The 22,189-nt window shown below is 44.8% G+C and overlaps 1 long non-coding RNA gene across 1 annotated transcript in view; it reads left to right on the top strand.

The window, feature by feature from the left end:
* Positions 1 to 3,518: 3,518 nt before the first annotated feature.
* The window catches only part of LOC128828366 (uncharacterized), a 34,622-nt gene continuing 15,951 nt past the window's right edge, over positions 3,519 to 22,189 (top strand). Inside the window, exon 1 of the long non-coding RNA XR_008443183.1 lies at positions 3,519 to 3,900. This is a non-coding gene — a long non-coding RNA (uncharacterized LOC128828366). The remainder of the gene's footprint in view (positions 3,901 to 22,189) is intronic.

Here is a 22,189-nt window from a genome sequence, read left to right as displayed (position 1 = left end):
TGCTTATCTCCCAAAATGACACCTTCATCAGCTCAGAGTTTACCATTCCAAGTAGTGTCCCAGGGATTTGAATTCCCCATGCCTGTACTTACTCCTTTCCTTACTCCTGCCACCATGCCTCTCAAGGCTCCCAACCTGTTTTCCAGTCTCTTTATCTGTTGCCTGACTGCTTGTCTGGGCCTGATCCTGCTTTCCTCAGTGAACCGCCCCTTCCCATGGGCACAGGCTTTGCCCCACTAACCATTTAGCAAGGAGGTTGGGCTCCTCAACTAGCCCTCCCCACCCCTCCTGGTCCCTTTTCTTTGTTCCCTTTCTCTCTTGTTGCTCTGGGGTGGTCATTCTGCCAGATAGGAAGCAACCCTTTCTGACAGAAGGCACAGGTACTTTGCTATTGTTTACTGTATTAGACTCCATTAGTTTAGTCCAAAAGAGCTTAAGCTGCCCGCATTCTCTCCACCAAATTTGTTACCTGCACAAAATTCTCTATTACTCACACATTCAAGGGCACCCACCTTTACCCCAGTTCCTACAGCTCAAGGCATATCCCTTTTAATTTAGGCACCCCCACCCTTTCCCAGTTCCTAGGGCTCCAGGCAAAAAGCACCTAACTTTACCCCTCCATGGGCTCTGGGCTCTACTCCTCCATGGGCTCCGAGCAAACACCCTTTCCCTGTGGACTCTGGGTTTAATCTTTTGCGGGTTTATGGGGTCTTTTACGAGTGAAAGAGACTTACAAAGTAATGTACTACAGAACCTCTATTTATTAACAATCACCAAAAACAGAATGCACACACTACACACAGTGCTCACCACTGCCAATAAGACAGATGAACTTTTCTTGATGGCCAGTCAGAATCAGGTCTGTCTGGGGGAATCCAGTTTCTGAACGGTGTCATTGGCAGAGTGTTAAGGTCTGGCAGCTCTGATCTTTGGGGCTGTGTCCTGGAGTTGGTTCCCTGTCTCTGGACATAATTTCTCCACTCGAACAGGCAATCAGCCTGAGTTCTGAGTCCCGGGAACAGAATGTATCCATAAATTAATTCGCGAACTGCAACATGGGAACTTGTAGGGAGCGACCCCACCCTGCCGTCTTTTACCTCCTATTGCAATGGACAAACTACAAATTGTTTGCACCATCCATCTCCTTCCTCTCTACCAAACCTCACTGGAGCCTCCACATTCTGTTACCCAGGGTTCTTTCAACTCAAAGAACTTTTACTTTGTCCGAGGTGGTGTCAGGAAATAAATCAGGGGAGACACGGCTGTCTGACCGATAGATGGCTGGCACAAACAGGACAACACAAGAGTGCTTTCACTTCAAGCTAAACATTACTTAGTCTCAAGCACTTACACATGTCTGCAACAGGTTAGTAAAACAGCCCTAACCCTTGATAATTATGGAAGCTGAGTGTGGCTGTGGGGAACACAAGATACATCCAGAGAGAGAGACCAGTGCTCAAACTTTTCCCCCTTATTTATACATTATTAATACAAATGACATGTCACTTAAAGAAACCTTGTTAAGCAAGCAGTTTCAACAGTCAAGCAAGAGGTTTCCTTCTGATTATTGATTAACCAGGTGTTGATTTTTTTTTCCAGAGTTTGAGCCTTGAGGTCCCTAAAATGCATGTATCAGCAACTTCAATACAATTCTTATCATGAAGGACACGGTGTCAATCTGCCCTTTCTGTGGCACCCAAACCCCCCACCCCTCCTGCCTTGGTTAAGCTAAGCCTGCTGGATGGCCACTTTACGGCCTGCTGACTTGGCTACTTTTAGCAATAAGCAATAGTGGTTTCAGGCTCTTTACTGTAAGATTGCCACTCTTGGCTGCCGGTGGGTACAGAGCACCCACTAATTTTTCCCCATGGATGCTCCAGCCCGAGAGCACCCACGGAGTCAGTGCCTATGCTTCTGTGGCATAAACTGCAGATTTCTTGGAATGACACCTCCCCTTGTCAGTCAATTACCACAAGAACTGTTATGTCATCCAAAATGTGGAAGGCCTGAAATCACAGAAAAAGCTTTTGTACCACGGCCACTCATAGCCTACTCCTCCTCCTCCAGCCTTCCTCTCCACCCCCAAAAAAACCCACGTAGTTTTATAGTTTTCTAAAATAAAGAAAGCAGTTTGGATTTTTAACTTACCATTGTGCCTGCAATTCTTCCACTGTGATTAACCAAGCTGTATCCAGGAGGCTTCTATGGTCTGACGCATCCTTCTCACAATATATTGAAGTTCAGTTGGTAAATGTATCATTTTATGTCCTTAAAATCCCATGAGGAATTTTTCTGTGCTCCTGCAGTGAGTTCTTTGAGACAATAAGCCCATGTTTTATCCTGATCCAGGCCCCTGGATGTCTACTGGCTGCAGAGCCTCCACAGCTCACCCACATCGCAGCAGCAGCCTGAGCTAATGTCCCTTCACAGACTGTTCCAAGAGGAAGTGTTTCCATGATAAACTTATGGTTGTGGACGGGGCCAACAAGCAAGTCCAGTACCAAAGACAGAGGGACTTGTGACTTCAGGAAAGGTATGCTGAGAGGCAAAAGGCAAGGCTCAGGCTGGCAGCACAGCTTGAGGACAGGGTTTCAGCATGGGAGCAGGCACTTGCTTTGCAGTTCCTGGAAGAGGAACAGTGGCTAAGGGAGGAAGACAGAGCTCAGCAGAAAGAACTGTTTGAGTGATTCATGTCACTAATGATCTCAAGAGTAGCATCTTCTGCTGCTTCATCTACATCACAGCCTGAGTCCCCTTCATGATCCTTGCAGCAGTCCAGAAGCAGCTTGAAAGACTCCATGGCTGGGTGACCCATGCAATTGGGCCCCATGAGTGGCTAGGCAGGACAATCTTGCCCCATGCAGCCCTCCATATTAACCCTCTCCTCTTTGGATCCCTCCACCTCCTTCCCCTAGAGTCACATGCCCAGCAAATGAGGAAAGAAGAACAATGGAATAGTAATTACATTTCAACAGAGAGTTGTTACCATTGTGAAGAAAAAAACAGGCCCATGCAAATCTTTGGTTGTTTTGCATGTGGAGGGGGCAGATTAAGGACTCCTTCAGCTTTAGGTAGACACAAAGCCTCCTGCGGTGCAGAGGGAGTGTGATGCTAGAGATTCAAACATGAGCAGACTATGGGTGATTGCTATTTTCTATTGCACGATCTGAAAATATTGCCACATTTTATTCTCGGGCTTTTATTGATTTATTTCTTGTTTGTTCATCCTTTACATACACAAGTCAAGTGCAACTTTAAAGAAATCAATGAGGATTTCTGTTGAAGAGAGCTGTGTGCTGATTATTTATCTTATGGCCTGTTATCTCCCGCTTTGTTTGTATTTTCCTTCTTTTTTCCCATGCCAGAGTGCTGAGTGATAACAGCTTTCTGCTGATGCCATTGCTTTTTACTAAGAGTAATTGGATTGTGATTGGCCCTGCTGCGGCTGTGGGGTGAGGAAGAAGCTTCCCCTTGCTCATGTGTTGTGCAGGGTCCACTCATAATAGCTGTCCCTGAATTCCATGTGCTCTGGGAACACTGGATCTACTCCCTCCTGCTCCTCTCCCACCAAAGAATACAACAGAAGGAGGATGGGAATGGGTAGGTTCATACTCCTAGCCCCCAGGCCCAGCAGAGCTCACATGTAATGAGCAAAGCTGGGTCAGACTGTGGGTACATCCATACTACCCGCCGGATCGGATCGAGCTGCCATATTTCACCACCCGGATCGGCGGGTAGCGATTGATCTATTGGGGATCGATTTATTGCGTCTCATCTAGATGCGATAAATCAATCCCCGAAGGTGCTCCCCGTCGACTCTGGAACTCCACCAGGGTGAGAGGCAGAAGCGGAGTCGACAAGGGAGCTGCGGCCGTCGATCCCGTGCCGTGAGGACGGGAGGTAAGTCAATCTAAGATACGTCGACTTCAGCTATGCTATTCTCGTAGCTAAAGTTGCGTATCTTAGATCAATTCCCTTTCCCACCCCCACCCCCACCTCCCGTAGACTAGGCCTGTGACACAAACTCTGAACTGCTCCTTGTGAGATGGTTTAGCTTGGTCACCCACTACATAGGACTGCTATGGTTTTGGCCCTAAGACTTACACTAATGTTAGAAAGCGAGGGGCTTATTGGGTATATGTGGTTCCTGGAGTTCAGATAGCAGATTACTAATCTACCATACATGAAACTACAAATGTTACAAATTTTCCTATCCTAACCTTTAGTCCATTTTTTACTATGGGTAATATTATCAAAGCACTTACGTGGCCTCGGAACCCATTCTTTTTCTACAGGACATAGGCTCTTAAGTGACCAAGCTGTTTTAGAAAAAAAAAAGTAGGACTGAACTAGATCAGTCCTTGAACTGCAGAGACCTAAAGAAAGCCAAGGGTGATTCAGTAAGTGGTACTCTTCCCTCTGAGTTAGTAATGAACCAATGCCCAAACTAAGTGGCTACAAGAGGACACTGTGAGCAGATGACAGCGCTATTCTTTTGGATGAGACATATAATTAAGGTTCTGACTACTAGCAGACTTTAAAGATCCCATGGCACATGTTTTGCAACAGTAGAGGTATTCTCCCCAATGTTGTTCTAGCCAAATTCCAATAGGGGTAATTAATTGTGGTAGATTCTGACTCAGAAAATCCCCCCCTGTGACTTTCTAATTGGCTAGGTCTTCACTTCCTGCCCCAAACTGTTATATAAGGTTGCTGCGGTCTGTTAAAAAAGCTGCCATATTTCACCACTGAAGTGGCTGCATTTCAGTGAGGCAGTGACCCTTGTGTGTGTAGGTTTTGGGGAAAATATTTTGAAAATTTCAAGTATAATTATTTACTATTTTTTTCCTTTGTTAAATTTGTAAAATGCTTTGGAAAAACTGAGGCTGGAAGGTGTTATATAAATATAATATCTTATTTTGCACTAGGTCTTATGTAAAATATTATACGGATTCATATCATTCACAGCCTATACATTTACTACATATTTTCCAGGAATCTGTCTCTACTTCAGTTGTTCCAAAGTCACGATCAGGAGCTCAAAGAAACATTTTTAGCACTTCTATCACTTTTGTTCTATCTCGTGAACTAAAAATACATATTCCTGGAGTGGTGCTAAGAGACCAGTACTACCAATCTTTTCTAAAAGAGAGATTTCAAACTATCAAGTATCTGCAAACATGCAGTGTCTCAAATGTCACCCTGAGAGTCTTTTACAAAATGCCTGCTACTGAATGCCCCCAAAGCTTTGAAATCGATAGCAGCAATTATACACATGTCTAAAAGAGCCTCCCCTCTTTGGTAACTGATATCCTCTACACCACAAGTGGGTACTTCACAGCAAAGCAAAATCTGCCTTCATCACAAACAGTAGTTAGTTTCTTTCTGTGAACACATAACTGAATGTCATGTCATTATCAGCACTGTGTTTTGGGAGGACTTTATGTTTGTGGGCATTTATCTACTTTCTTTCAGTTGGCTAATTACAGCTACACACTCTCCAGCTGGAAATGTTTAACCCAATCCATGCCCAAATTTTCTGCGGCTGCCCCGACAAGGCTTTTAGGGATTTTAGCTGGGCATGGGGGCAGGGGAGGGAAGAATAACTCCAAAATGGGTAGTGAACTGTTTTGAGTCCCACTTATTCTTGTTATTGCAAAGCAAACTGCGGCAGAAACAAAATAGCAGATCTCTCTTTTCTTTTAGACAACATGAGGCCCAATGCTACTCACATGGAAGCCAGTAGCAGTTTTGCAATAGACTTTGGTGGGAGCAGGTTGAGACCTTACTTTGTAACTGACAACTTTTCTACAAATAAATTGTAATTGTAAACTCTCCTCTTTTGCTCTTTTGTCACTGACATGGGGAAAGACTAAAGTCCAAATCTCGCAAATACTTATGTACAGGCTTAGTTTTACACATGTGAGTAGACCTATACATTTCAATGGGGACTGAGTGTCTGTACCCCAGCAGGGGGGTATTCTTGAAAGAGAGGAGAAGAATATAAACAGGGGACAATGACACCATTACTTCACCTGCCTCTCCTCCCCCATCTCTATACAAGGAAGCAAGATCATCAGGAAGGCAAAGAAACTCTACTGAGACTATGGCAGGGGCTGGTCCTAACTAGCAGGCATTCCAGTTAGCAAGAACCGCCGTGAAGTTTTGGGTGAGAGAAATCCTTTCACTTTTAGAATTATTAGCATGGTAAAGTTTAAGAATTAGGGTGCAATTTTGTATTTTATTTCCTTTAGTAACCTGCTCTGATCTTCTATGCCAACATCACTTAATCACTTACAATCTATCTTTCTATAGTTAATAAATCTGTTTTGTATTTAATCTAAACCTGTGTGTTTTTGACTGAAGGGTTTGGGGAATCTACTCAGGTTACAATGGCTGGTGCATGGTCAATTTCTTTGTTAAACTGGCAGACCTTATGAGCTTGTACAGCTCAGTAAGTAACTGAATGGAACAAGACAGCACATTTCTGGGGTGCAAGGCTGGGACTAGGGATATATTAATGTTGTCCTATATGTAATTCAAGAGTGGCTGGGCATAGCACTTTGGTATATGTCTGGGGGTGGCTTGCATGCTAGAGGCTGGGGTGCGTGATAGGATGTCAGCTCACACAGCAAAGCAGGGCATAGTGCACATCAGACTGGAGAATTAAAGGGGGCACAACGATCCCACAGTTCAGATTGTACCCTGGGTGATGTCACAATGGGTTACAAGACTTTTGTGGATGAATGCATTGATCTAGCTCAGGGATCGGCAACCTTTGGCACATGGCCCGCTAGGGTAAGCTCCCTGGCAGGCCAGGCCAGTTTGTATACCTGCTGTGTCCGCAGGTTTGGCCAATCGCGCCTCCCACTGACCGCAGTTCGCCGCTCCAAGCCAATGGGGGCTGCAGGAAGCGGCGTGGGCCGAGGGATGTGCTGGCTGCCACTTCCCAGAGCCCCCATTGGCCTGGATTGGCGAACTGCGGCCAGTGGGAGCCGCGATTGGCCAAACCTGCAAACGCGGCAGGTAAACAAACTGGCCCAGCCCGCCAGGGGGCTTACCCTGGTGGGCCGCGTGCCAAAGGTTGCTGATCCCTGATCTAGCTGCATAGGGGGTTGTGGGAAGAACAAAGAGGAAAACAATGGCCCCAGAACACACTTGAAAGCCAATGAGGAAAGCTATTGTTTCAAAGATCTTACATGCCATCTCCAACACATTGCAAGCCTTGTTCTGCCAAGGCTAGAAATTAGATAAAAGGGCTATAAACAGTTAAAAAGTAACAATCTCTGGGAAACGGGGTGACCAAAAAGATTAAGCAGTTTTAAAGGAACCTCTCCCAGACAAAGGGGAAATGGATTGTGAGTTAAGGGAACTTAGACCTACCAGAGTCCGAGGGTGCTGGACAAAAGTCAGGACTGTTGTGGTAATCATGGCTGATACACAGAGGGAGTGCAACCCAAGGCTTGATCTGAGAGTTGGAGAATCATGTGATTCCCTCCTGAAAGAGGTGAGGGCTTGAGGCCTGAGACCTTAGAAGGCATACACTCAAAGAGACCAAGAGGACTCAGAGGCACAGTTAGGCCAGTAAACATGGCATATGCATAAGAATTTGTAGGATCAGAGTTTACATACTAACTTTTACAGGAAAATCATTGCAAATTAGCTTCTCTATCCAGAAAAAAACCCAGCAAAGTTACTGCATTAAAAAAAAAAATCTCAGTTTTCTATCAAACCAGCATGTTGACATCAATGAGAAAATAGCATACATCAAGACGCGGTAGGTGAATAAGTCAGCTTTGAAGATTTCACCATATACAGAAATCTTTTCTTTTTTAAAAGATAGAATAAGTAGACAAAATTACCATCCTGCTGACTGAAAGCAATCGAGGTGTACTACATTAGTCACTGTGTGGAGAGGAATAACTGTCCATGTTATGCACAAGACAGAAGCAAAATTATTTGAGGCTAATCTGAAATTCAGAGCTGCTTCTTCTTGGTGACACCCTCCATATAACGAACAAGAAAAGGAGAGCAGTCCTGCTAATTAGAAATGGCTTCTCCTTTTTAAACGGTTGGTGACATCCTTGCTCTCTTTCATCTTCAGACTTTGATCCTAGCAAATATAACAATCAGTGTCCTATCCTGAGAGGCAATGTACTAAGCTCTGTATTTACTTTTTCTCCCTCCTGTTAGACCAATTGTGCTGCCTGTACCAACATCAAACACAACATACACCATCTTTCTACATGGAGGTGATTGTAAATACCCAACTATATTTTAGAATAAGCACGGTGCTGTGCAGTTGTGTTTTCACTTTACACAAACTGTTTTTTGAGTAGAAACACATTGTAACTGGAAGTTCACTCAGGTTCTCAGGAGTATTATACTTAGTTACCGGAAGACACCTGGGCTGTGCTTCCTTCTTATAATTATAGGGATCAAATAATTCACCATAGATGAATTTCAGTTCTTGTTTTCAGTTCTTATCATTTTTGGACATAATAATTAAATCTGATCTATGACTCATTCATTAAAGCCATTGTGTAAATAATAAATATAACATGTTGTCAATGTTTGATAATGTTGATAAAAAAATTCCTATTCAGAAAAATTAAAAACAGGACATGCTTCTCTATTAAATGGATATTAACCTTGCATCTGCAACTGAATACTTTGTAATAAATTACTGTACAACTGAAATTCAGACAACGTATATACTTCATAGTTAAAAAGATGCAGTGTTTGTCTAGGGTGACCAGGTGTTCAGTTTTTGACTGGAACACCCAGTCAAAAAATGATCCTGGAGGCTCGCTGACCGGGCCGTTGACTGTCTGGTCGGTGGCGCTGCGCAGCGGGGCTGGCAGGCTCCCTGCTAGCCTCCATGGCATGCGGCTCCCGGGAAACAATGGCATGTCCCCGCTCTGGCTCCTACGTGTAGGGGCAGCCAGAGGGCTCTACACACTGCCCCTGCCCCAAGCACCACCCCTGCAGCTCCCATTGGCTGGGAACTGCGGCCCATGGGAGCTGCGGAAGTGGCACCTGCAGATGGGGCAGCACGCAGAGCCACCTGGCCGCATCTCCGTGTAGGAGCCAGAGGGGGCACATGCTGCTGCTTCTGGGAGCTGATTAAGGTAAGTGCCGCCCAGAGCCAGCACCCAGACCCCTTCCTGGGCCCCAATTCCCTGCCCCAGTCCTGATCCTTGTCCCGCCCTCCAAACCCCTCGGTCCCAGCCCGGAGCACCCTCCTATACCCCAAAGCCCTCATCCCCACCCAGAGTCTGCACCCCCAGCCAGAGCCCTCACAGCCACCCCCGCAGCCCAACCCCTTGATCCAGCCCAGAACCCCCTCTTGTAACCCAAACCCCTTAGCCCTAGCTCCACTCCAGAGCATGCACTCCCAGCCAGAGCCCTCACCCCCTCCCACACCCCAGCCCCCTGAGCCAACCTGGTGAAAATGAGCGAGTGAGTGAGGGTTGGGAGAGCGAGTGACAGAGGGAGGGGATGGAGTGATCAGGGGGTGGGGCCTCAGAGAAGGGGAGGGGCATGGGTGGGGCCTTGGAGGATGGGCGGGGTGGGGCAAGGGTGTTTGGGTTTGTGCGAGTAGAAAGTTAGCAACCCTAGCCCCAGTCCGATGAAAGTCAGTGAGAGTGGGGCAGAGCAAGCGTCGGAAGGAGGGGAGATGGAATGAGCAGGGCAGAGCCTCAGAGAAGGAGCAGGGGTGAGGCCTTGGGGAAGGGATGTTTGGTTTTGTGTGATTAGAAAGTTGGCAACCCTATGTTTGCCAGAAAATATAGAAGCAATCAAAGAGCAGAGAACAGGAAAGTGAATGCTTCACTAAAAAATAATTAAGGATAGAGTGACATCCCCGATACCATATTAATTATAATTCAAGAATGCTTTTAAGTTAACATCCTTGTAGCTTTTACATACATCATTCTCTTGCATAATAAAATATTTTCAAAAATTAAAGCATAGACCTGTGCTTTGGGATATCAGAGGATGGAGAAAGCTATGAGACACATTTGCACTATGTTTCCTGACTATGAGAAAAACTTCAGGATGCTTATCGCTTGGCTATGGCTGCTGCCCAGAATAACTCAGATAGTAACACGCACTAGTATGATGCAGGAGCTCCATCCAGGGGACAGAGTTCTGCTATGAAATGTGGGTGTTGCCGGAGAACATAAGATTGCTGACAGATGGAAGGCAATACCTTACCTGGTAGTGGAAAAACTGGGAGATCTGCCGATCTACAAGATTAAACCTGAGACAGGGCCAGGGCAAATAAAGATGGTACATAGAAACCTCCTACTATCTGTGGGGGAATTGGTAGGCACCCCTTATGGGATGCACCATGACATGGGATATGGGCAGAAAATGGGTGCTAGACCAAATCCACTACCCAACACATGCAGTGGGTCCTGTGGGGGCTAATCCACCCTTATCTAGCACATCTGAGAGAGAGTCTGAAGAGGAGGACGCTACCATGGAGTATCCTAGAATGGAGACCAGATTCCGGCCTCCATCAGCTGAACCCAGTGAGAGCTCCACTTCTTCAGCTCTAAACCCCAGGGCAGAAGCATTTAGGCCTGTTGCTGGCAACCCCCCATCAATGATGAAACCAGTCTAAGACAATGAGCTTGCCTCACTAACATTCCCAGACTTCCTGGAAGAAAAACAGGCCTGCGATGACATGCCTAGGTGGCTGAACAGAGAGGACATACAAGTGGTAGGTACCTCTGGTGACCTGGATATTCCAGTACCTGGGCAAGAGATGCAGGGGCCTGTGCCAGTAGAGGGAGTACCCTCAAGGGAACCCTCATCATCCCTCTCCCCAGAAGTCCCCACTGCCTCTGCCATGCCCACTCTCAATAGGCGTGACAGGGTTATAAGGCCAGTAAACGGGATAACTTACGATGCACCTGCAATGGTTAGTGAGGAAGTAATATATTAGCTCACAGGGTTGTGGCAGCCATAGTGGGTTTCCTCAGACCCTTTGAGGAGAACTCATGCAGTTGATATAATCTGGAGCATGATTTGCCAGGATGACAAATTCTCGGCAGGGAGGTGGGGGGAGGATGTAAGCAGGGTCTGAATGAATGCTTCCCTGACGGCTATCTCGGAGGGGGAGAGACTCTGGGTGTGGTTACGTAAATACAGTTTGCTCCTGCTTTGCTTAGATTTGCTTAGATATTCAGCAGATGGAGCGGTGTTTTGCTCATTGTAATCAACTTGGCTGGTGTTGGGTCACAGATCACATTAGTACTGAATGCAGGGGTAGTGAAATGCTCTTATCAATGTTGTGATTATTGTGGAAATGCAGGGAAGCAGGACTGTGCTTAACCTGTTCCAAATGGGGAGGGGGTCACCCTTAGCGGAGAGGACCTCATTGAGCCAGGGGCGCGACTGCCAAAGCCCTGTGAAAGTAAGAGGGTTGGGAATATGAGTCTTGGTCAGGAGGCTGCACACACTCTCCCCCTGCCCTCTCTAAACTAGCTTAACCTGTTCTTCCCCACTGTCCAAAGAATTGAGCTAAATAGGCTTCATTAAGAGCCTCTTTTGTTATTTTAATTGCTTAATCAGAGCTGAAACTAGTTGTGGTAGGACTGTGTTTCTGTCCTGCCTGCTAAAAGCTAAAATCACTGAGAGCTGAAATAACTTGAGATGGGGCAGTGTTTCTGCCCACTGTGCAAAAGAGCTGAAAATCGCTGAGAGATTGATGTGCAGAGGTCACGGCAGAGAGGCAGAAAGTGACTGACAGTCAGCTGGCGAATGAGTAACGAGCTGGGCAGCAGTGAAGAGGCGTGATGAGCAGCCAGCAGGGTGGTGGCAGGAGGCACAACAAACAGCCAGCAGAGCGGCGGTGATAAGGTGCAAGGAGCAGCCAGCTGGATGGCTGGTGGAGGAGCGCGATGAGAATGGTGAGCAGGTGGCCGGTGAGAGGCCAGTGGAGCAAGTAAGATGCCTCTTTACCCACACCCAGGGTGGGAGGTGAACTCTGCAGATGCACCTCTGAACTCTGAGACTGCACTGACCAAGGACAGTAACTGTGAGTGGGGTGCAGAGAAGGGTCGGGCATGTGAAAGGGACTTTTGGGTTCCTGGATTTAAGGACCTGAGGGGAAAAGGGCACTGTCCAACCTACTTGGGGTGGGTCTTTTACTCATGGTTTCTGTTTATGAACCCTGTTCACGGTGTTTTCCCAAATTAACTCCGAGTTATTCCCTCCTTTTATTAAAAGTGTCTTTTCTACACTTGGATTCTGTGCTTGCAAGAGGGGAAGTATTGCCTCTCAAAGGCGCCCAGGAGTGGTGTGTAATTTTCCCAGGTTACTGGGTGGGCACTCAAGCCGGTTCTGTGTTGTATCGATGGAAAGGAACCACTAGATATTGAACCCAGCCCTGGTTGCTGCTGGCTCCACCTGGCAGAAGGGTTACAAATACAACCAAAGCTTCCTTACATATATAGCACTGCTTATTGTTGGGTTTTTACACAGTATACAAGTGATTTTTTTAAAACGGAGAAAAGAGCGAAGGAATAAGTTGCTTTAACAATGAACCAGGATCAGTTGGGAGGAATCGGAAACTGCAGAAGGGCTTGGGAAGGCTGCCACCTAGGTCCCCAGGACCCAGACATATCCACGGAGGGCTGATAGGTCCTCTGGCGTAGGTCACTGTTTGATTGAAAGGATAAAATGTAAAGCTGTGCTTGACACTGGATCCCAAGTGACTATTATATTCCTCTTCTTCTACCAGAAGGTTTTAGGCACTTGTCAATACAGCTTCTGAATGGAGTAGGCCCATGTGGCCTTAGAGAGGATGAATACCCAAAGATATGTCATAGTATACCTGGAATTTCCTGAGGAAGTGAAGTGGATACTGCAGCACTAATATACCCTGACCCTGATGTGTCTCTAGACTTTTCAGGGTACTCTCCAATTACTGAGGGGGAGCAATACCTGAACACCCTGAGAAACCATGCATTTTGTGCTGCAGCCAAGAGAGCATAGAGAACTGCAAGGAAGATAGTCGAGTTACCAATGGGAACACTAATGTATGCAGACAAGGCACCCTAAGTGGTACTGGCAAGGAGTGAGAAAAAAATTGCTTGATGTAAGTATCTGCCTGAAAGACAGTAAGAAGACACTTGAAATTATATAGCAGTCATTTGAAGGAAATCTCCTGGAGGAGTGCTGATCCCAAGCAGAGTCATAAACTTACCTGCAAAAGCCAAGGGAAAAGTGGCTATGATAATTGCTAATGAAACTAACCTTGATATTGTTGTGAAACAAGGACAGAAGATAGCAGATCTATTTGAGCCAGAAACCATCACGAAATCCACTGCAAAGACCAAGCTTCACCAATAAACCCTGCAAGGTTTGACATGAGGATTCAGACACTGATGACATTTTCTGTTGAATTAGGCACTTGGCCTTTAGTGTTTGCACAAAATATTCAAGTAAATTCTTCAAGCAAAAGAAAAGAGCCCTGAACTTTCCAAGCTTCATCAGAGAGTGCTGCCCTAGTGAGACCAATGCTTATTAAAAAAGGTCATTCTATAAACAATGTAATATTTCAAGATTTTAAATATTTTTCTAGCTCTGTATGTTCATCATGTAGGCTAATGGATTTTTATCCACTTGCCAGTTCTGATTAAAAAACCTGCCAACAACAATGAAACTGTGACAAATCCATAAGCTGGTGGAATTTTGATCTCCGAGGTTCTTCCTGCTTTTCTCCACACCTATGTATCTCCTTCTCTTCTTTTTAGCCTCTGCCCTGTGAAAAGCTCACTGTTAAGTGATGAGACTGAAATCAGAGGTGCTCTCACTTCTCTCTGCCCCATTGATTTTAGTGGCATTGCTCTGGATTTTCACCAGTGTGGCTGCGAGTAAAATCTGACCCAGTCTCTCCCTCTTCTACAAAATTATTACTCAGGGCAGGTCTTCACTACGGGGAGCGGGGGGGAGAAGGGGGTCGATTTAAGATACGCAAATTCAGCTACGCGAATAGCGTAGCTGAATTCGACATATCGCAGCCGACTTACCCCGTTGTAGGGATGGCGGCAAAATTGACCTCTGCAGCTTCCCGTCGACGGCGCTTACTCCCACCTCTGCTGGTGGAGTAAGCGCGTCGATTTGGGGATCGATTGTCGCGTCCCGTTGGGACGCGATAAATCGATCCCTGAGAGGTCGATTTCTATCCGCCAATTCCGGCGGGTAGTGTAGACCTAGCCTCAGTTTGCGGTAAATGGGAAGTAATTATAAAACATCAGGACCAATGTGTGATATTACAGTGTGTAAACAAAACGTTCTAATAACAATGATTTACTATAAGTAGTGAGATTACCTCTGCTTCATGTAAACCTTGTGTTAATGGAGGTATAAAATTAAAAAAACCTTAGTCAGCTTCAGTAGAGAAGGATTATCAAGTCACAGACCCCACTATAGTCTTGCTGCATGTGTGTACTGAAAATATAGAGTACAGGCCACATGCATGTTCCAGGAAACCTGCAGAACTGCTGCATAATTTATTTTGTGGAGGGGGTTTCAGACTAGGCTGTAGTTTAATCTATTACAGCATGTTTCAATCAAGTAGTAGCTTTTCTGTATCCTGTTTATTGTATGCCTGCCAATTATGTTTATTACAGACAGGTGGAGTAAAAGCAGTCACACAGTAAATTAAAATGAGAACCATCCAAATTAGCAAATACAGGGCAAAATCCTGAAGCCATGGAAATCAAAGGGAGCTTTGCTATAGATGTCACGGGTTCAGGATCACGCCCATAGATGGTTTTAAATTAACTGTATAAGAGTAATAATAATAGACAGCACCTGTAACAAGTAAATCTCAAAGCGCTTTACAAAGGAGGTCAGTATAAAAATCAACAATAAAATTGGCTAAAATTCCATTGTAGTTAAGGGGAGTTTTGCCTGTGACTTCAATGAGGCCAGGATTTTATCTATTATCTTTACTTGGTCCACAAATAATTTTCCAATACTCTCTGAAACACAACATACACTGATAACACATGGAATATAAGATGTAGTGTTCATTTATGAGTCCGAGTAGATGCACTTGACCAGGGGTGGCCAAACCATAGCTCACAAGTAGCATGCGGCTCTTTTCCAGTTAAAGTGTGGCTCGTGGACCTTCCCCCATGTTCTGCCTACCAGACTCGGGGGAGGGGGGGAGGGGCGAGGGGAGCTCAGGGCTTCTGCCAGAGATGATTGGTTCTTGCTGAGAGTGGGGGTGGGGCACAATTTAAAGCCCCCCCACCCCCAAGAGCTTGAGTCACACCCTCCTAGGCATGCTCCCCCTCTTACCTTCAGCAGCCGTCACTGAAGCACCCAGGTGTTAGCTCCACAGGGAGAGACAGCAGCAAAAGAGAGGCTCCCTCTGCAGTGCCCAGCTGTTTGCCACTGATTCTCCACACAGCCACAGCTCCCAATTTGTCAGCTCCAGCAGCTGCCGTGCAGGGAGAGGGCCCAGCAGCACCATGTGACGTAGCAGGGTCAGCAAACACTGGCAAAAATCTGGGGGGGGGCATGTGACCCCACGTTCTCCCCCTCCCCGCCACATCACCTCTGGCTTCTGCCCAACAGAGAGGTGGAGAGGGGCTCAGGGCTTCAGCCCCATGGGACACGCCTGCCAAAGCTCAAGACTTCAGCAGGAGCAGGGCTGAAACCCTGCACCCCAGCAGGCACACCCTGGCTCTCAAACTTCTGAAGATTGTTGTATGTGGCTCAAGGGTCAGTAAATTTGGCCACCCCTGCTCTAGATGATTTTCCACAGCCCTACCAATTTCTGCTATGGCACCCTCAGATCTCACCACTAAGCAAGCTCACCCTAGGCCAGTGCTTGAAGGGGGCCCTCTAAAGACTGCTTATTATAGATGCAGTAGGAAGTAGTGCCTGTGATACACTATATGGAACTCTTCCCCTTGACTAAATATGGAATCAGTTCCCTACAAGGGTGGTGGTGGGAGTATTGTGCTGCTACTGCTGTCTTCCATGTGGAATATGAAACTAAGATGGCTCCTGACACTTATTAAAATTTCTATGGCACTTTTTGTAAGACTAAGGTTGTTAACTCCAGTGTTAACTCTCGTGTCCTGGCAAAATTCCAAATCCAATATATATAATATATGCTTATCTAAATTCTTCCTTCAATTTCAGTTGGCTATAATAACCTCCTTCACTTCCTGTTTTAAATTGTGGAATATGGTTGTTTTGCACTGATACACAGCTGCTGAGCTCCACTTCAGAGGTGACTGCACATCACTGTTGATGAAATTATCTTTATATATTCCTTGCCTACCTCACAGGGCCTAGTGTGAGGCTTAATTAATGTTTGTAAAGAGGTTGAGAACTTAGGAAGGAAAATACAGAAGTGTGGGGGAAAATATTCAAATGCTCCTAAGTCGCATTGAAAGTTAATGGGATAAAGACTGTTAAATCACTTAGGTGCTTTTGATATTTTATCTGCAATCTATTAATTATTATTATTATTATTATCATCAAGCTACATGTCAATAAGGGTTGTGTGTTGAAAAGGCAGAATCAAGTTGCACATCATTTGTACATGTTAAACTATACAATCTTGTTTCTCTTCAATCTTTTTGTGGTGGTGCTTTGGCAAACACTTGTGTAAAATTCCTAAACTCATTGATAATCTGTTTTAAACTAGTGTAATTTCATTGACTTCAGTGGTGCTATTTTTAATAGACTATGGTATGAACAAGATCAGAATCAGGCTCCAAAAATAATCCTATGTTATTTTTCTATAATGCTGTAAACCTTAACAAAGTTTAGCTAAGTGTATACGAAAATTACTAAAAGTAATTATGGAAGCTATTTGATCTCATCTTACATAGACACATCAAAGGATGACAGGTCAAACTGCAGAGTATGATGATTTCTGGTAACAATTATTTCAGTTAAAGAAAATAAAACTTAAAATACAACTATTTTTGATTCTCTTTCAATTTATTTCTGTTTTAACTGGCAGTAAATTGTCCAAAGAAAATAGAACTAAAAATAGTAGTTATACAACTTCCTTTTTAAATGGCAACAAGGGCACACTGTTGACATATATACAGATTCTCGTCCACTGTAATCCCCAAGTCCTTTTCTGCTCAAATGCCGCTTAGCCAGTCGGTCCCTAGCCTGCAGCAGTGCATGGGATTCTTCTGTCCTGAGTGCAGAACTCTGCACTTGTCCTTCTTGAACTTCATCAGATTTCTTTTGTCCCAATCCTCCAATTTGTCTAGGTCACTCTGGACCCTATCCCTACCCTCCAGCATTTCTACCTCTCCCCGCAGCTTAGTGTCATCTGTGAACTTGCTGAGGGTGCAAACCATCCCATCATCCAGATCATTAATGAAGATGTTGAACAAAACTGACCCCCGGCTGCCAACTAGACATCAAGCCGTTGATCACTACCCGTTGAGCCTGACAATCTATCCAGCTTTCTATCCACTTTGTAGTCCAGTCATCCAATCCATACTGTTCTAACTTGCTGGCAAGAATACTGTGGGAGACTGTAACAAAAGTTTGCTAAAGTCAAGATATATCACGTCCACTGCTTTCCCCATATCCACAGAGCCAGTTATCTCATCATAGAAGGCAAGCTTCTCTTATTCCATGTCCTCCCACCTTCTGTTACTGCCTGCTGCATCCCTTCTTCATTTTCCAACACACCAGACCTGTTTCTGAATATTATTTCTCCATCATTAGCCGGTCTCTTCCTTTGCCCGGTTCTTATAGTCACATGCTTCCATTACCCTCTCAGTTCTCCAGTCCAGCTTACATCTGCAAGTCTTGAGGTTTCCTTTCAGCCTACTCTTGCTTTCCCTCCATCATCTGCTTGAATCCCTTTCAAAACTCAACCATCGTTTCTATCTGCATCTCCAAATCTCAGAGCTGATGGAAGAGAAGATCCATCAAGCAGTACTTCATATAAACAAAGCTCTTTTCAGGTACCCACTCCAGGATACTGTACATCCTGCTGCTTCCTCATCCAGTCATCTTCATTTTCTCTTCCATTCTTTGGGTCACTACCACTGCTGCCTCTGTATCTGTCATAGCCTTCCCGACTAAGTTCCTGTCGGGGGAGGAAGGAACCACACACATACACAAACACAAAACAAAAACAGACCACCACATACCTCCTGCCCCAAATTCCTCTTACAAACTCACACTCAAACTCCCTTGTTTTCAGCTCTGTTTGCTGGCCCGTGCCACTGGCTGGCTGCTTAGCTGCCTTTATAGGTCTCCTAATTAGGGAAGCCCCACCCCCAATCAGGGCTCTTTTGTGATCACAGGTTCTGCTTCTCTCACAGAACCCTGATCCCTACCAGCCTCTGCAAACTGGGGGGAAAAGAAAAAAAATAGCAAGCAATCAAAACCAACAAAAAAACTCTCAAGAACTCACTCATTGCCCCTAAGGAATAGAGGCTTGCCTCCTTTCTCCTCTAACACGCAACATCTCCACTCAGACTCTCCTGTTTTCATCTCTGTTTGCTGGCTCCTATGCTGCTGCTCCTGGATAAGGACAACAGGGGAGGCTAGGAATTGTCATTGACCTGCCAGTCAGAAAAGGAGGGCTTGAGTGGGAGAGAAGGAAAGAGAATGGAACTACCTCAGGAGGTGGAGAAGGAGCTGAGCATAGCAATAGAGCTGTCATTCAAAGGGGAAGATACAGGAAGAGGAGGAAACGGACCTGTAGAGCTGACTAGTCACCTGAAAGGCAGGGAATGGGACCTTTGTTTCTGTCAGCAACACAAGTAATACCTTGGGAGAAGTATATTGCTGAATATGCCTGAGTCTGTGGTTATTGTCTGTTGGCGCTCTGATCAGAGGTCTGTGGTGACTGGGGAGAGGGAAGATTGCATCTGGTCTATTCAGTTACAGTCAAACCATTAAAAAATAAACAATTTAATTTTCCAACCAAACCAGAATAGGTGGTAAAGTACCTTTTAAAGCTTTGTAATCTTAGCAGCACCTAACCTGTTTTGATTAGGCACAGTTTTAAGAGGCGAAATAAATTTGCAAGCTATGGGTCACAGTCAGGTAGTTCAAAGGCAGCGAATTATATCTCAGAAATGCATATAATAATATTATCACATAATTTATAAAGACCACAGTGTAACTTCTAAATAAGTGAAAATTAATTTGTCAGTATTCTCATAGTTGGATTAGTGAGACTGTACAGTCTTTATCTCTAGCCCAATATTTAGTTTTGATTTCAATTCATATAATGCTGTATGTTGCCATTAGTTTCATATTAGTCACAAAGTGCTAGTGTAAGACAGAGATGCCAAATTAGGTCAATAAACTGACTACCAATTAGCATAAAAAAGATAGTCATTAAATATACATGGAATATAATACCATTGAAAACAGACAGGGTTTTTTGTTTGCTTTGTTTCCCCTCTGTCATTTTAAATGGGTTCTTTTAATATGGCCAAAACAGATTCTTTCTTTTTACTTTTAACAACATTTGGTTATTAAGACTATATCTATAAAAAATTGAGAGATTATTTTTCAGGAATTCTGTCTGGTCTAATCCTGTTCATTACCTCAATTACCATACAAGTATCCATTACCTATAATTTCAAGGGGAGAATTAAAATGTCCATTATTGTGTTGTCTCCATAATTTTACAAACACTTACGCATGTGAGTAACTACTACATAAACCTTTGCAAATCAGAGGCCTGCATCATATCTCTTATGTGAGGCGATAACCTATATCGTTTTGGCTCTGGGGTTCAATACCAATTTTTGAGAAGCTCTATATAAAAGTCATATAGCATTTAAGAATTAATATCTTTCTACAGAATTACATAAGAACAAAAGAATGGCCATACTGATCAGACCAATGGACTACCTAGCCCAGTATCCTGTCTTCCAACAGTGGCTGATGCCACTCAGAGGGAATGAACAAAACAGGACAATTACTGAGTGATCCATCCCCTCTTGTCCAGACCCAGCATCTAGCTGTCACGGGCTTAAGAACACACAAACCATGGGGTTGCATCCCTGATCTCTTGGCTAACAGTTATTGATGGACCTATCCTCCATGAATTTATCTAATTACTTTTTTAACTCTATTATACTTTTGGCCTTCACAACATCCTCTGGCAACAAGCTCCACGAGTTGACTCTGCGTTGTATTAAGAAGCACTTCCTTTTGTTTGTTTTAAACTTGCTGCCTATTAATTTCATCAAGTAGCCCCTGGTTCTTGTGTTATGTGAAGGGATAAATAACACTTGCTTATTCACTTTCTCCACACCAGTCATGATTTTATAGACCTCTATCATATCGTCCACACTTAGTAGTCTCTTTTCCAAGTTGAACAGTCCTAGGATTTTTAATCTCTCCTCATATGGAAGCTGTTCCATACCCCTAATCATTTTTGTTGCCCTTCTCTGTACCTTTTCCAATTCGAATATATCTTTTTTTAGATGGGATGACCAGAACTGCATGCAGGTGTGGGCGTACCATGGATTTACATAGTGGCATTATGATATTTACTGTCTTATTAACTATCTCTTTCATAATGATTCCTGACAGTCTGTTGGCTTTTTTGATTTGTGCTCAACACTGAGTAGATGTTTTCAGAGAACTATCCACATGATTAGACCATCTTTTCCTTGAGTGGTAATTTTTAAACCAACCTATCAGAATTCTATAAGCAGGCTTATCATTCTCTATTAAAATCTATAGCATAGCTTAAACGTTCTATAAAAATAAGATTGTCTATTACAGACCATAGGTTTTAATGGACTAATGTCGAAAGAACCCCATTTCATTTTTATGAACCCTGCCAGTTTAAGTCCTGTTAAATTCTATTGGGCTTTTACATACAGGGAAGAAAAATTGAAGCTCTGAAAACTTCTAGTCCATTAAAGACCTGCCCACAACTCCCTCTAAAGTCAGTGGGAACTACAAGTGTGAAACACCTTAGAAAATCAGGCTCTTATGTATACAGTGTAACCTTCTGCCAGGTGCTGACAGCAGCAAAAAGGGCTGGGTTCAATTTTCTTGGGGTTTCCTTAAAGTCAACACCAGCTCAAGTCCCCATGCAGAAATCTTTTTCTGGAATATCACTAAAAAAGCCATACATATGTAGAATTGAATGCACTTGCCATTAAGTACCGTAAGTAACAGGGCCAGGCCAGCTCCAGTTTTTTTGCCGCCCCAAGCGGCAAAGCAAAAAAAAAAAAAAAAAGCCGCGTTTGGAGGCATTTCAGTGGCAGCTCTACCGCGCCACTTCATTCTTCGGCGGCAATTTGGCGGCAGGTCCTTCCCTCCAAGAGGGACTGAGGGACCCGCCGCCGAATTGCCGTCGAAGACCCGGACATGCCGCCCCTTTCCATTGGCCGCCCCAAGCACCTGCTTCCTTCGCTGGGGCCTGGAGCCGGCCCTGGTAAATAAATAGCACCTACCCAACAAAAGAAACTGGCCATGAACTGACTAGACTCATTAGTGAGCAACTTCCTTCTAGGGAGACTTCCTCTAAGTGTTTGGTTTTTTTTGTCCAATCTGTAGACAATGGGATTTCCAGTTGCTGGGCAGAGGGCACTTTTAGCATGGAACCCTCTCTGTATTTGAGCACTTGGCATAAAGTTGTGCAACTGGGCATTTGACATAAAGTTGTTCAGCTAGTAGGCTAAATGTCCTTGTCTCATGTGTTTACCTAAGACCCAGCAAGATACAAATAGTTCTGATTAGATGGCAAAAATTAAATACCAAAATCCAGAACAGTTCTAGTTGCTGGGTGTGACGAACTGGGACTGTTCTTGCTGGGGTGTGGGAATGCTGACAGGGGAGTGTGACTAGGATGGTCTGCATCGGGGGAGGGGAGTCGGCCCGAGGGAACATACCTGAGCTTGTAACATGAGAACCCAGGAGGGGGCTGGAGGTCAGGTGACTCCGGGGTCCGGGAAACGGGACAAAGGCTGTGGGAGGGGTGGCTGAAAGCAGAGTCTGGGAAGCTGGGCTGGAGAGATGGCTGGGAGGCAGAGATTGCTCTGACCTCCCAAGGGGGGCTGGGATGCCCTGGGACCCCAAGATGGACCTAACTGAGGGGGTCCCTGTTGTCTGTGCCTGCAAGACCTGTCTTGGATTGTATTCCTGTCATCCAAATAAACCTTCTGCTTTACTGGCTGGCTGAGAGTCATGG

The sequence above is a fragment of the Malaclemys terrapin genome, chromosome 1 (genome assembly GCF_027887155.1).
Source record: "Malaclemys terrapin pileata isolate rMalTer1 chromosome 1, rMalTer1.hap1, whole genome shotgun sequence".
NCBI classification, from domain to species: Eukaryota; Metazoa; Chordata; order Testudines; family Emydidae; genus Malaclemys; species Malaclemys terrapin.
This window is presented reverse-complemented; position numbering and strand designations above follow the sequence as displayed.